This window comes from Topomyia yanbarensis, chromosome 3, assembly GCF_030247195.1.
Source record: "Topomyia yanbarensis strain Yona2022 chromosome 3, ASM3024719v1, whole genome shotgun sequence".
Classification (NCBI taxonomy): Eukaryota; Metazoa; Arthropoda; class Insecta; order Diptera; family Culicidae; genus Topomyia; species Topomyia yanbarensis.
In genome coordinates this window covers 221,048,551-221,064,768 of record NC_080672.1, presented here as the reverse complement: position 1 = coordinate 221,064,768, position 16,218 = coordinate 221,048,551, and the positions used below count along the sequence as shown (strand labels likewise).

Here is a 16,218-nt window from a genome sequence, read left to right as displayed (position 1 = left end):
ATTGAGTAATTCCAGAGTTACTCAAATTTGAGCAAGCCTGCCTGAACCAAAAACTGAGTAATTATTACTCGGTTTTTGAGTACAATATAATCCACACTAAACCTAAAAGTGCGTCACTATTACTCAGATTTTGAGTTGAAAATTACTCAAATTTTGAGTTCAGTACAACTTTAATAAAACCAAAAATTGAGTGATTATTACTCAGACTTTGAGTTGAACATTACTCAAATTTTGGGTTCAGTAGAACTTTAACAAAACCAAAAATTGAGCGATTATTACTCATATTATGAGCAGAAGCTTACCCAATTTTTGAGTAGACAAAAAAGCCAAAAATTGAGTTGAAATTTCTCAGAGTTTGGGTAGAATGATACTCAATTTATGAGTGCAATATTTCATTAAAACCCAGTAAAGTTCAGCCAGAAATGAGTCAGAATTCCAGCTGGTTCCAGTTAGTATTCCGGCTCCAGTGATACAAACGATTCTAGTTAGAATAGGTTGTGTCACTGGAGCTTGAATACTAACTGGAGCCAGCCGGAATCCGGCTCATTTCCGGCTGAACTTTACTGGGAAACACCCGGATCATGACTTGGAATTCTAAATCATTTCATTCCGGAGTTCAACTGAAGTGCAACAACCGATTCCTATTTAAACTGGTTCACGATCGATTGTTGCATCTGAACTGGAGCTAAACCTATTTTCATCCAGTGAAGAAATTGGCCGTAAAAATTTTGTTTTGGATGTAATACAATCCAGGCTTTCTTTTCTCATGGAATATTTTTACAATAACTTAAAGAAACTTCAGTTTATTAAATTTTATGTTTTTTTTGTAAGTATAGCGTAAATATTACCTCGTAACTTCATTACCGTTTCAGTATCCACCACTTCTGAAATGTTCTGCATGCAGGTTGCTCAAATCCACTCTTAAAATTGAAATGTATTTTACCACAAACACTACAATTCTAGCTCCAACTATTATAAATATTTGAACAAATTATTTTTAAAAAGCTGATGAACGATAACTAAACGAGCCTGTACCTACTAATGGAAAATGGCGGATGACGCTTGGAATTTTTAACTTGGCGAAAAATGGCTTTTCCATTTGGTAACTCCAAAACGGTTTCTTGTGTAATACCCAAAAAGAGAGTCAGAGTTACTCAGAGATATTATACCTGTCAACTCAATTTTTGACGTTCACGAACATCATTCAAAACTGAGTTAAAAACTACTCAGAGTCTGAGTAACTTTTTACGAGCGTGTATTTAATGTTATGCACGCTCATACAACACTACTCAGAATTTGAGTTCAGAGCACTCAATTTCAAAAATAGAAGCAATGTGTCAAAAAATGAGTTTTTATTTGAGTAGATTGAACTCAACTGGTGAGTAACCATTCAATTTTCAATATTTCGAGTGAAAAAATAGTTAACTTCAAAAGAAAGTGAACGAACTTTGTCGTTGACTAAAAGTTTTATGAAAGATCAAGCCGCAAATCCTGTAGTTGTAGAGCCGACTTGGATCATTCAAAAAATTATAAGGTAAGTTTTTCTGAGGTTTGTTGATATTCAAATCAAACATCCATTCGTATTTTTATAGTTTCTGTCATTACTATGAGGCGCCGATAGACATGGAATACGTGCAGAGAAACCTTTAAGGATTATATTTCCAGGCATTGCTAACGCCTGGAGGTTCAGGTTAGGGTTCGTCGCGGTGCGGATGTGGGCGGTAAATGGATAGTCCGCACCGCAACCGCAAAAAAATAATAAAACCGCACCGCTTACCGCAACCGCATTGCATTTACCGCACCGCACCGCGCGGTAATGCGGTAAATGCGGTAAAAATCATGTATTTTTAAAATTGTGCTAAAAAAAAATATTCATTTGTTTTGTATATCCATATATAATAAAATGTTATTCTTATTTACACGAAAATTAACTTTGACGGACTCCTAAGAATGTAACATTTATGAAAATATTCAACTTTGCAAGTTTTATTAAGGGGGTAAGGGTTTTGGCGTAAAAAACACTTTCTCGATTTTTTTAAACTGCATAAAGCGAATTGATCAAAACTTTTGTACATTATAGTGTATCATTTCCATAACATGCTATAATTTTTCATTACAAAAATATCGACAAACGACTCGGTGACGAAGCTTTCTGTAGAACGTCTCTGGAAAAACATGATTTGCGATGTTACCTGCCATTCAAAAACTACTTAACCGATTTCTTTCAAACTTTGTATACAGATTCTATGTAAATGATACCCAACCCCTACGTTAAGATTTCGAGATAAATTTACAATCAACGCAAAAACTGTCCAAACTATGCAAAATTTGGCATCTGGGCTAACTTTTACACTTTTCACAATATGAAGGGAGGCCTTGAGGGAGACTTTGAGAAACACAAAAAAATCGCACTGCTCTACACTAACTTCCAAAGGTTTACTTTCAAAAAGTTAAAAAATACTCCTAACTGAAAAATATTATTTGTTAATTTGGTAGAAAATATTCCCAGTTGGACGAACAATAGATGCACGCGAAAAAAAATCCTTCAAATTCGTTTGGTTTGATGATGATAATTACATTCTTTGGATTGTTTTTAAGTCTTAGTATTAGTAGTTCTTCAAGTTCTCCAAATTAATCAAAATTCACAGTTGAGAAAATGTCATCGAAAATGATTCATAATTCGATTGCCAAGAGGAATCGGGAGAAATGATGCATTTTGTAATTGGATTTGACATTACAATTTAATTGTTTTTCAATGATTGGATTTTGCGTTTTATGTATTTGAAAAGCTTCGTTTGTAAATTTTTTCTTTGAAGTATAAAATAAATAGTTTTCAAAATATGTCGTAAAATAATGGTGCCAAATTATATTGGACACAGCCTCTGGATTTTATTTCTTAATAACAGTATGTTTTATGTCAAGTCTATGGAAATTAGAGCAAGTAAATGTTTATCATGTTTCTGTATTATAGGGGTAATAAGTAAAACTCGAACGATCTGACAGAGGGATTTTCCTAATAATGACATTGCTAAGCATTCGTTCAGAAAATAAATCTAGTTGCGTTCTTCTCAAATGGTAAAAGTCATAGTTTTAATTCACTTTGTAATGCAGACTGCAGTCTTTATCAATTATTTTTTTAAGCGCGGTTGCGGTAATACCGCGCGGTAAAAGCCATTTCCCGCACCGCATCCGCGGGAAAAAGTGTCTCACCGCACCGCAGTTTTTGCGGTGCGGGTGCGGTAAATACCGCGCGGTTGCGGTAATTACCGCAACCACGACGAACCCTAGTTCAGGTAAATGATATGTGAAATGCCGGTGAGATTCTTTGTTGTTATATAAAAAATACGGAATTAATATTTTCCGCATTTGCTTTTTGAGTAAAATCAACTCAAATTTGACATTAGCATCCCAAACTCAAAACTGAGTAAACGAGGCAAACTCATTTTTTGACTACGTGCACTTTTTATGAAATTGAGTGGCTGGTCACTCAAATTTGAGTTTTTATGAATGAGCGTGTGTGTCATTCTATATAAATTTTAGTCGAGTTTCCACAGTTGATTTTATTCCAAATTTTAAGGCCATCTACATTTAAACCCATAACCAATTCAAATGAGCTTTTATAGCAAAATATTCAAATTGAGGCTGATATGGAAATGATTCTTGAATTCAAATATATTGCTATAAAAATCAAAAATAAAATGAGAAAAACAATTTAAATATTTACAATACACAGTTAGACGTTACATCACCTTACGCAATTATATGAAAATTTGATCAATCTTAGATTGATCAAATTTTCATAGCCTTATATTTTACTTAGAACCATACAAATTTATATTCATAGTGCAAATGCAAAGTTTTGATCCGCTTGCTACATATAATTAACATCATTACTCCAACCTATCAATGCCAAGTTGAACACCTCTATCGCTTGCGGGCTGTTTGAGAAAAAACAACGAAAAATAACATCTACCGTATTGGACTTTTTCCAACATAATCGTAGACTGAGTGCATATAAGGAGAGTGACGACACTGTCAAAATTGGAACAATTATTATTTGTCAGTGTCATTCCAAACGAGTCAAATTCATGTATTTTGACAGGTCGTTTGTTCGTTTGGAATATCACTGACGGATAATCATGACAGTTGTCTTCACTCTCCTTACATACACTCTGATCGTAGATAAACTCAAAGTAAAACCCTTTAACCGTAACGTAAACAAAGCGCGGTGCATATTCTGCCATATCGATCTTGATCAACCAGTTGTACGAGTATACCCTTGCTTCAAAGTTAGCCTTCATTAAACATTATCAATTTTAATATTGAACAGCTTGTTTATATTGGGCACTCTAACGTAAGTAAACTACAAATCATACCATTCTACTTATCAACATTGAGCTGATTGGAACTAAAACTCGGTATTCCCTGTCTATCCTCACTGACAGAAAAAAGCTTTTCCTCAAAACATCGCCCCGAAACTGACAGTATTTTGTTCAACCCTGCGTTACATCTGACAGAGCAATGAACATCAACGAGGCAGTAATAACAAATCAGGTGACTGAGCAACATAAAAAAAAGAAGCTGCGTGCGAAATTAGGACCGAACATTTCGACATAGATTTTTCATTAGGGCTTACATCGCAAATGTAAACAAACTGCGTTTTCGCTATTACGACATTATGCAACAAAAATACTACAAGATTGAGGTGAAAATTAGTTAAAATGGTTTTTAGTTCGATGTATAATTAAAGAAAACAAAACGGCGAAACATGCATTTTCTTCGAGATTTCGACTTAGGCCCTTCTTCTCATATGGAATATAAAGGCCAAACTTACATTTTTAGACAGAAGCGGGCGTACGGTTATTATTCACAAATAAAAGAATAAACGGCGATTCTGTTATATAAATGATAAGCAATATCTACTATGATCATGTCTACTCGATAGTTGTTGCACATAAACATTCGAATATTTCGATATTTTCATGAAATTTGAAGAAAAGATTCACGCGCCCTTTCTTTTACATTGGATTTCTATGCGCCCATTTGCTGAGCCCTATTAAAAGGTATACTGTCAAGCTCGCCCATTTACCCAGCCCTACCCAGCAAGACAGAGTCAGTTTAGCCCATTTACCGCGCCCTTCTGAAAATTATGTACACGGTTTAGCCCTTCCGCAAATGGTGGTTGCTGAAGGGCGAAATCACGACTGGGATGCAAATTGGGCGTAAGCATTTTTTTAGTTTCTACCCACTAAAAGCACATAGGAATTAAATTCTTTGTTATATTGTCATAAGGTTTAACGAAAAATGCTTCCGGAAAAACACGGTCATAAAGTAATTTATACCTACAATAAAAACTACATTTAGAAAACCTTCGCCGAATATTGAAACTGATTTTTCTCCATTTGAGTACATTGCGACTTAGGCCCTAATGAAAGATCTGTGTCGATTTCTTCGAAAAAATGTTCAATTTTATCCTGTAAACCCGGGGAGTATACACTTACTAAACTGTAACCTATTTAAGTAATTAATAATCTCTCTATTTCAGGAAAAAATAAATGAAAGTCTTTAAAACTGTGTTTGGTTTGTCAGCATTATGGCTTGTTAAGCAGCGGAAACAAAAGCTTTGTTGTGCTTCGAAATTATACGCACACCAACAAGCGATTTAGATTATCAGCACTATGCTTGCCGTTATGTTGGTTTATTTACCTGTGCTGCTCGCTCGAGTTGCCTGTCGCTGAATTTTAGTCATGCAAGGACAGAAAGTTCACTATCTTCGTGAACAAGTGATCTTGGTGTGTAGGGGAAGTTTATTTACAAAAAGATAAGCTAGTTAATTTGTCAACTAGCGTTTATTGATTGAACAGTGACTGCGTATTTTGATAGGCTGTTTTGCCTGTTATAATCTTCTTTACGATAAATTCATAGCTTTACTATCTACATTTTTTGAGAAAGGTTGCGTGATAGATACCTAAGCGTTTCCCTACGTTATCAGCCAACTCATAACTGTCCCCCAGTGTCTTGGTTACAATCGCTTCTGTATATCTGGGTGCCAACTTAGCACAAAAATCTCTTCCCTTGTCAGACAAAAAAGTGCTTTTTTTAAGCACTTTCTCCCCAACGTGGTATTTCGGTGCAGTAGTGCTAGACCTCAGATTATAATATTTTGCCTGCTTCTGGTAAGCGTCCTGAAGATTTTTACGCACCTGTTCATATAAATGCTTCCTGTCTGTGTGTACATTCGTATCTGGCCCATGTAGTTTTTCGTACTCACGTCCATCGGAGATGATGTTTCGTTCGAATGTGAGAAAATAAGGGGTATATTTTGTGGATTCGTGAGAGGAATTTCTTATAGCATTGGCTATGCTGTGGATGTTATCAGCCCAAGTCTTATGATTAGACTTTATTGTAGCCCGGATTGCAGCCGTTATCACCCTGTTAACTCTCTCAGAATTGTTAACTTGAGGGTGATAAGATGGTGTGAGCCAGTGGGTAATGCCATAATGAGCTAACAAGTCTTTAAAAAGCTTTGACGTGAATTGGCTGCCATTGTCCGATAATTAGATTTGAGGTACGCCGAACAGTAAAAATATTGACTGCTCTAGAAATTTGACAAGCGATGCAGCCGTCGCCTGTTTGAACGGTTGCACCAGGACAAATTTTGTGAATACATCCGTGACTACTAATAGACAGGTATTGCGCGCTCTACCAGAAGGTGGAAAAGGACCCAAGTAGTCAAGTGTTAAGAATTGCCATGGGTGTCACAGTGTTGTTTTTGGGAACCCATGGGTGGGTCGTTATTTATATTCACCCCTTTGGAAGTTTTACATGGCATACAGGCTTTGCAAAACCGTTTGGTTTCGAGAGCCATACCTGGCCAATAGAATTTTTCTTTTAGTTTAGATATGGTTTTGTCGTATTCTAGATGTGCTGTTTCATGAGCTGTTTGAATGATGCCATTCCTCTCTTGTTTAGAAGGATAGTATTTCCAAAGAAATCTTCTGTCTTCAATCTTTGTGGAGTTTTGCACAAATTTGTAAACTTTGTCGCCAACTATTTTAAAATCATTAAACTTTTCGGGGTTGCTATTAATTTGTTTTATTAGTTTTGAATACTCGTCATCGCCCACCTGAACCGTTTCGATTCTTGATAAACAGTCGGTTAGGACGTTCTCCTTGCCTTTTCTATATTGTATGCTAAAATCATATGATTGAAGCTTTAGGGCCCAGTGAAGCAATCTGGAATTCCCATTTGCCGCAGTAATAGTAAACAACCATGTGATGCTCTTGGCATCTGTGATTACTTGGAAATGGGTTCCCTCCACATAGTGGCGGAAATTTTCTACTGCCAAAAGAACCGCCAGGCATTCTTTTTCCGCTGCCGCGTACTTACGCTGTGTACTCGACAACTTTTTACTAAAATAGGCGATTATGCGTTTGCCTTCGGGGTGGTTTTGTAGCAAGGCCGCACTGACTGCGAGCTGAGATGCGTCAGTTTCAATGACGAAGGGCAGGTCATACCTTGGGTTTGCTAGCACAGGCGAGGATGTCAAGGCTGATTTTAATTCCTCTAATGCGTTTTCAGCCTCTTCTGTCCACTTGAATTTCTTAGCTTTTTTTAGCAGGTCTGTTATCGGGGTAGTTATATGACTATAATTATCAATAAATTTATGATAAAATCCCATTAATCCCATGAGTCTACGCACATCTCTGATTGATTTTGGGCATGGATAGTTTAATATAGGTTCTAACTTTGAGCCGTCAATAGCTAATCCGTTTTCGGTCAGTAAGTATCCTAGATATTTTACTTGCCGTCTACAGAAGCGACTCTTTTGAACGGAGATTGTTAATCCAGCTTTCGTTAGTCGTTTGGTAACCTCTTTCAAAAAACGGATGTGGTCCTCTAAATTTTCTGTGGCTATCACAATGTCATCCAAATAGATGAACACGTAGGGCTCAAGATCGAATCCCATGGCTTTGTTCATTAATCGACTCATAGTGAATGGAGCATTTTTCAGTCCGAAAGGGAACACTTTAAACCTGAAGAGGCCTTTTGGAGTTCTGAAGGCAGTGAAATTTCTGGAACTCTCCTTAAGCGGAATTTGAAAATAGGCATCTTTCAAGTCTATGATACTGAAGTATTTAGCCTTCTGTAATCTATGGAAAATCTAATTTATATTGCGAGTTCATTAGTGCCTGTGAAAAAGGCGAATGGAGAAACTCGAGTATGCTTGGACTCAAGAAAAATAAACTCTATTACAAAAAAAGATGCGTATCCCATATACGCATCTTTTTTTGTAATAGAGTTTATTTTTCTTGAGTCCAAGCATACTCGAGTTTCTCCATTCGCCTTTTTCACAGGCACCAATGAACTCGCGAACTCACTTTTGCACTCTTCAATCACATCCAATTTTTCTTATCTTTCTAACTCTTTTGCTATGTTCACCCAGACACTGGGTGAATATCTATACATAGGTAAGTCTCTCATTTCTGCGCCTTCTATGATTTCTATTTCATGTTCTATTAAACTAGTGCGACCTAAATTATTTTCACTCGTACATTGGAAGCATTTGAGTGCCTCTGTAAGCTGTTTTCTTTGTTGTTCAGTTAACTCATGTTCCGTTTCGATTTCTTCTATGTCTTGTTGAGGGTTATTTGATAGTTCTAGTGATGGCACTTCTAATGGCTCATCTTGTTCTGGTATCGCCTTGTGAATTAGCACTGTTTCATTCTCTTTTAGTTCAAGCGAGCATATAGTTAGGCAAATTTCAGGTTCTGTGGTGTTCGATTGTGGGTGGAGATCGTGACTGATTAAATTGACTATTGATTGGCCGTTAATGTTCAGCAAATCAATATCGGACAATCGATTATTACAATTTATCATCGGCCTAATGCTAAAGGCGTTCCAAAAATCCATTTCCAAGATGAGAGCTTTGGACAGCTGGGGAACGATAATTGTGGGGATGACTTTCGTAATACCAACAAATGTATAGGGAATGTTTGCATACCCAACGCATTCATGTATCGTATCATCAGCTGTGCTGACTATTACAGAAGTTTTGAATAGCTTCAGCCCATGCTTTAGGATCAGTTTGGTTGAATTTAATACGCTAATACTAGCTCCAGAATCTAGCAAGGCTACGATCTGTGTCCAGCACTGAGACACGTATTTTTGGACATATGTTAGGGTTGACTTTAATGTGCAGATTTTCATGAAATTTCTGAAACTTTCCTAATGTGTTAGCTTTTGGAACCGCTTCAACCGTTTGCGAGATGTACGGGTTCTCATTAGTGCACCCCGCATCTAGTTTAACGATTGCAGTTGAGTTTGTTTAGAATTCTGGCTGGTAGATATGATTTGAGGATGACCACGTTCGCATGTTTTTGTCGTGCGACCGAGATTCCCACATGCATAACAAAATATGAGTTTCGTTTCTTTGCATATTCTCCAGTGATGTCCTGGTTTCTGGCAATTCCAGCATTTTACGGCGGCTGCATCAGCTGATTGAGAGTCTTGAATGCTAACTGTTGGTTTTAATTTCTGTGCATCCTTGGAAGTTTTTAATTTGCGTTGAAGCATGTTTACAGCATATTCCTCGGTTGACGAATATTCTCCCTCGGAATAGCTTTGAGCATCGACGTTGTAGACTTCATTACGCGTATTTTGACTAGCTCGGTATAGGTTCGGATCGGTGGCATCGATGCGATGATTGAGATCCAATAAATGTTCTAAATTCTGCACACGAATCGTGGCTAATTTAGATCTATAATGTGGTCGCATGTTCTCCCACACTATTTCAAAAACCGTTCGCGCTGAGTTGGGATGTTTAAGATACAGGTTCAATTTTTCAACCTCAGTGACAAATGCCACAAACGTTTCTCCCCTTCGTTGCCTTAATTCTCGCAATTGCGAACGAATTCCTCGCTCCCGGTTAGGATTTCCAAACCTAAAACCAATTTCGCTTTCAAATTTTTCCCAGTGGTGCTCTCTGGTAAACCACCAGTCACTAGCTTCCCCCTTCAGCTTGTAGTGAATTTTATCGAGTAGCTGTCTTTTGCTAACTCGTTCGTGTTTAGCTAGTTTCTTTACCCTATTTAAGAAGTCTTCCACCTGCATAGACTTAACGTCTCCGGTGAACACTATGTCCCAATTTTCGACCCTCGATCGTGATGGAGCGTAAAACTCCTCTCTATAACCTCTGTATTGCCTTTGTGGAGTTTGTGACCTATGATAACCTCTTTGTCTATCCCATCTTCCATGATCTTCTTGTTCTGTGCTGCTACCGCTTCTATGAGTCGAAGAACTTATACCCCTCACTCTGTTGTAGATGCCTCTACTGTTACTACTTTGCTCTATTTCATGTTTTTGGCTCTCCCCAGAGTCTGAATTATCAGTTGTGTAATCATATGATCTTCTTCTATGATACTCCCTCCTGTCTCCATTCATCTTACCATGTTTATCAAAATTTGATTTGACTACTTTAGGATTATTATCACTATCTAGTTGTTCTTCTTTGTTTTCCCACGTCCTCTCTAAATCTGAGCCTTTTTTCTTCTCTTTCTTTTCTTTCCTGTCCTTCGGCCATGTCCCAGTTCTACTCGTACTTTTATCTTTCTTTTCCAACCCGAAAGTCGGTGTATGGTTTCCTGTCTGTACGCGAGCATCTGGATTTGGATTTCTCCACGATTCTTTAGTTCCCTTTGCTCCGTCACCTAGGTCTTGATCTGTTTCGTCATTGGAATGTTCAGGGTCATAAGTTACTCGTTGCCTATGTTCCCTCATAATCTCATCAATCTGCCTACAACAATTTGCTTTAATCTGCTTCTCTTCTTCGTTCACAGCACTCGAAGATGCCAATCTGATCAAATAGTACCTAAGCCGAGAAACTATAACATCATCGAATGATTCTCGCAAACTTTTTTTTAACGATTTCATTATTTTTTCCAGACTTGTCGCTTCCTCAATGATCGAAAGGCCAGTATCATAAACTTTTGGCTCAACCCGCTCTGTTTTATATGCATAGCTTAACGCTCTTCTTCTATCTTCTAGTTTAGCGTCCATTTCAACTTGAACGCTTCGAAGTGTTAGTTCAAAATTTAATTCATCTTCGGTCAGATGATCGGTGTTAGGCAACATGTAATATCGGTCCATTTTGATAATTGATGATCCAGGGAAAATTAAAAATAAATAAAGAAAATTCTACAATGTAGTTTCAATATATAAACAGTGTAAAATTATCAAAAATCTTTAAATCAGATCAATTCATCTAAAGGCTAAAAGCTATCATTTCAACCAAAATAAAAAAAATAAAAAAAAATTCAAAAATTTCAATTCGGTTTCCAATTATCTAATCCTTCTAATCCTAGTCAAACTAAAAAATAAGTAAAATAATTATACAAGTGAAATCAGGATCCCTGCATTACTGAGTTCACCAAAAATAGAAAATAAACTGTAGAGCAATTGTATTAATTAAATAATAGCATTTGGATCATTTGTATTTGACGTTGGGCGCCAATGTAACCGTCCGTCGACTGCGGTTTGAGAATTACTGCAAAAGCAGTGATTTACGCGCCACTCTCAAGCTTGAGAGATCACTGGTCGTGTTAACGAAGTTGCCCGACTAAACTATTTAGCATGAGGCTAATTCTCTGGGGTTTTCGAACGGTCGTTCGGCAAACGAAACAATGAAAGTTTAATAAATCGGACGCAAATCAACTGATGTGGGTGCCCGGTAATCTGTCTAAATACACACGTGTTCAAGGTGGAAGCAAGGTAGATTGTTTACCCGGGCGGACTAAAAACCACAGGGCTCGGTGTATAAAGAACGGATAAAAGTAAATTTAGCATGAATTCATTTTACTTATATTGTCATCTTTCGTTTTATATCGTGTGTGTTAGTGTGTGTGTTGTATGTTGTGTGTTCATCATGGCCATGATTTCACTAACCTGCGCAGGATTTTATGCTGTCGGTCATGCTGTCCTTTCACCGATCGGGGGATGCTCATACGGCGTGCGATGATTTCAGTGTGGCAGTGGCATGGTAAGGAAGCCACCGACCAGGGGGGCGATGCTTCAAGATTCAATGTCGACGGACACGCTCGATGAATCTAAGGCCGATGTAAAGATGCGGGGCGAGGGCGTCGGAGCTCCAGTACTCTGCCAGATCGAATCGTGCGACCGAAACGCAAGCAGGCTGGAGGGAAGTTCTCTCTACCCCGTTTGACTGCTGAATAGGCGGGCCTGGTAGAGCTGTCGCCGCCGGAAGTGCACCACGTGCACAGATGCCAAAGAAGATGGCGGATGCAACGGACTACGGACTCTAGGCCCGGACGAAAAAGCGTCAGTTGGACGCTATGGTCCAACGTCAAACGAATTAGATTTCTTATATAAGTTAAATGAATTCTATAAGCATTACCTTTTATTAATTTCTACAAACTCACAAGAGCAGAGCGTTCGCCACTTGTGGTATAAATTCCGAAAACTGTTTAAATAGAGAACACAACTTTTAATTTAACCACTTCTAATTTACTGGATTTTAATAAATTTTAAGTTAAATTTTAAAAAGATTTTAAGTATTTAAATACCGCACCTTGAACTAATAAAAAGAAAAAAACCAGAGCACAATGACTGGCTGCTACTCTTTAACCGACGTACTTTGCAAATGAACGATTTAGTAGAAATTTAGTGCCTTAGAAAATACTTCGTCATTGACTTTGACGTTTACTAACATGTTTAATGTTATGTGTCATTCTATATAAATTTTAGCCGAGTTTCCACAGTTGATTTTATTCCAAATTTTAAGGCCATCTACATTTAAACCCATAACCAATTCAAATGAGCTTTTATAGCAAAATATTCAAATTGAGGCTGATATAGAAATGATTCTTGAATTCAAATATATTGCTATAAAAATCAAAAATAAAATGAGAAAAACAATTTAAATATTTACAATACGCCGTTAGACGTTACACCTGCCACTCCATTGGTTGTGAACAGAAAATCACCTTTCAGTAGGTCTGAAAGAAGAGAGAAACGCAAGAGGGACGATGATTTTGATGAAGCTGTATCTAGGACAGCAAAAAAGCTTTTGTCTGGTACCGACGTCCATGGAGGTGATGCTTCACCGATTGCAGTAGCTTCTACTCAGAATGGGGAGCCAAAGTTTTGGTTGTACCTGTCCGGGGTAATGCTACAGGTACCAGATGATACGGTAACAGAAATGGTCAAGTCAAGACTGGACACCAACAACGTCGAAGTACACAAGCTGGGTCCTAAAGGACGAGATGTGCGCACTTTAACATTTGTTTCCTTCAAAGTTGGATTGCCTATTGATAGAAAAGACAAAGCGATGACTGCTTCTACATGGCCCGTTGGTATCCGATCTCGCGAGTTCGAAGATAACACGATCAAGGAGTTTTGGAATCCCACCCCTCCTCCACCGATAGCAGAAACACCGAAGGCAGCAAAGTAAAGCCAGCTCCGCTATATGCTGCCAGTGTCCAAATAAGCCAAGCTCCAAACCGACACTTCATCGGCACAACTTTGCCTCGCCTGCCCACTCAAGCCGTCAATTCCAATCCTAAGTCGGCCGCCAATTCCAATTCTAAATCGGACGGTTTCTTGTCCATCTACTATCAAAATGTTCGAGGAATGAGAACAAAAACTCAGGACTTCTTGCTGGCGCTTTCCTCTTGCGATTATGATGTTATTGTTCTCACTGAAACCTAGCTGCGTGCTGACATACATAACTCGGAACTTTCAATGAACTACACAATCTATCGTTGCGATCGCAACTCTTCCTCTAGTCAACTACGTCGCGGGGGTAGCGTTCTTATTGCGCTAAAAAATAATCTCACCGGCACTGTAATAAAAATGCCTGGTTTTGAATGCTTGGAACAAGTTATTGTGCGCATTTCACTACCAAATAGCGCTCTATATATTTGTTGTATATATCTGCGGCCGAAAAGCAGTCCAGACCTGTTCAATGCCCACTCCTCTGCAGTTCAACAAATTCTGGATAAAGCTAGTAGCTCAGACAGTGTACTTATTGTAGGTGATTACAACCTTCCCCATCTCAGATGGATATTCGACGATGATCTCAAATGTTACCTGCCTGAAAATGCCACAACCGAACAAGAGATAGCTATCACGGAAACGATAGTCGCTGGGGGACTGTGTCAAATAAACTCGCTCACTAACGCAAATGGACGGACGCTCGATCTGGCATTCGTGAACTACGACGATTTAGTCGAACTTCACGAGCCTCCGACCTCTATACTCAAAGCTGACGCTCACCATAAACCCTTCGTGCTAAGGTTTAACATGCAAGTTGAAACAGAAAACGCTTTTGCCGAATCCGTCGACGGTCTCAATTTTGACTTCAATGGCTGCAATTTTGAAGAAGTGTCTGCGGCCTTCGATGCTGTTGACTGGTTCGATCTGTTAAGTGGAAACGATCTGGATCATGCTGTCGCTGTGTTCTACGGAACTCTATACGAGATACTACGCCTCATAGTTCCTAAGAAACGTGTCAACAGAAAGACGGACTACAAGTATCCGTGGTGGAATTCCGAGCTTCGCCGTCTACGCAACATTCTCCGAAAACATCGCAAGCGTTACTTCCGTCATAAGACCGACGAAAACAAAGCTGTTCTTCGCCGAACCGAGCTTGAATACGAAACAGCCCGGAATAGTGCATTCGGCGAGTATATAAGTCACGTCCAAAGCAACCTTCGGAACAACCCCTCGACGTTCTGGAAGTTTGTGAACAGCAGAAAACGCGCTGGTGGCATTCCCGTAAATGTTTATCTTGGAGATGCCAGTGCGCAATTCACAGTCAAATCCGTAGACCTTTTTGCAGAACATTTTCGTAGGGTACCAACCCAGCTATCTCTCCGTCACAAGAGTATATAGACACATTACCATCATACAATATCAGTCTCCCTAGCTTCAATACGACTGAAGCATACGTGTTGAAAGCTCTATCCAGTGTCGAACCATCGAAAGGACCAGGCCCGGATTGTTTGCCTCCGATATTCATAAAAGGATGTGCACGATCATTGTCATTGCCGGTCAGCATTATTTTTAACCGCTCAATCACTGAAAGCGTCTTCCCGAGTGCATGGAAACAAACGGCTATATTTCCAATTCACAAGGCTGGAGACATTCATAATGTTGAAAATTATAGAGGAATCTCGCTTTTGAACTGTTTTGCTAAAGTCTTTGAAAAATTTGTTTACAATGAGATGTACGCTGTTGCTTCTCACATCATCGACGAATGTCAGCATGGATTTGTGAAGCAACGTTCTACAACTTCAAATTTGATGATGTACACTAGCATCTTGGTCCCCTCTGTTGAGAAGCGTCAACAAACCGATGCAATATATTTTGACTTCTCGAAAGAATTCGATAAAGTACCTCACAACATTGCTCTTCTGAAACTGCAAAGACTAGGATTTCCTGCGTGGTTAACTGGATGGTTGCAATCATATATGTCTAGTCGGAGTGCTTTCGTTGAAATTGGTTCAAGACGTTCTAGCTTGCTCGACATGTCAACCGGAGTCCCTCAAGGAAGTCACCTAGGGCCGCTAATTTTTATTTTATTTATAAACGACATTTGTGCTCGTATCAAATCTGGAAAACTATTCTTCGCCGACGATTTGAAGATTTTTCGTTCCATTGCTTCTGGACTTGACTCTGCTGCACTTCAAGATGATGTACTTAATATTGAACAATGGTGCCTGTTGAATGGTTTGCAGATAAACGTTGACAAATGTAAAATGATAAGTTTCAGGCGATCATCCACTCTATCTCATTATGAGTACTTGCTCCAAGGCCGCGTCATCGAAAGAGTGGATTCCATTCGTGACTTGGGAGTGCTTTTTGATAGAAAGCTTAGCTTCTCGGATCACATCACTGCAACGACGGCGAAGGCATTCGCAACACTTGGTTTCCTGAAGCGAAATACCGCTGGCTTTAACGATTTCTACGCACTAAAATCTCTATATTGCGGATTTGTGCGAAGCATTTTGGAGTATGCTGTGCAAGTGTGGGCTCCACATCACAACGTCCAAATAAACCGATTAGAACGCGTACAAAGATGTTTCGTGCGATACGCTCTAAGAAATTTGCCGTGGAATGACCCTGCCTATCTACCACCTTACAACGATAGATGCATGCTGCTTGAGTTGCCGACGTTAGAGTTCCGCCGCACATTCTTGC

The 16,218-nt window shown here is 38.8% G+C and overlaps 1 long non-coding RNA gene across 1 annotated transcript; it reads right to left on the bottom strand.

Moving 5' to 3' along the window:
- Positions 1 to 11,832: 11,832 nt before the first annotated feature.
- Positions 11,833 to 12,731, bottom strand: LOC131692644 (uncharacterized). Its single transcript, XR_009306038.1, has 3 exons — positions 12,587 to 12,731; positions 12,413 to 12,478; positions 11,833 to 12,348 (listed from the first exon to the last, which is right to left on the bottom strand). It is a non-coding gene; the product is annotated as an uncharacterized LOC131692644 (long non-coding RNA).
- Positions 12,732 to 16,218: the final 3,487 nt, after the last annotated feature.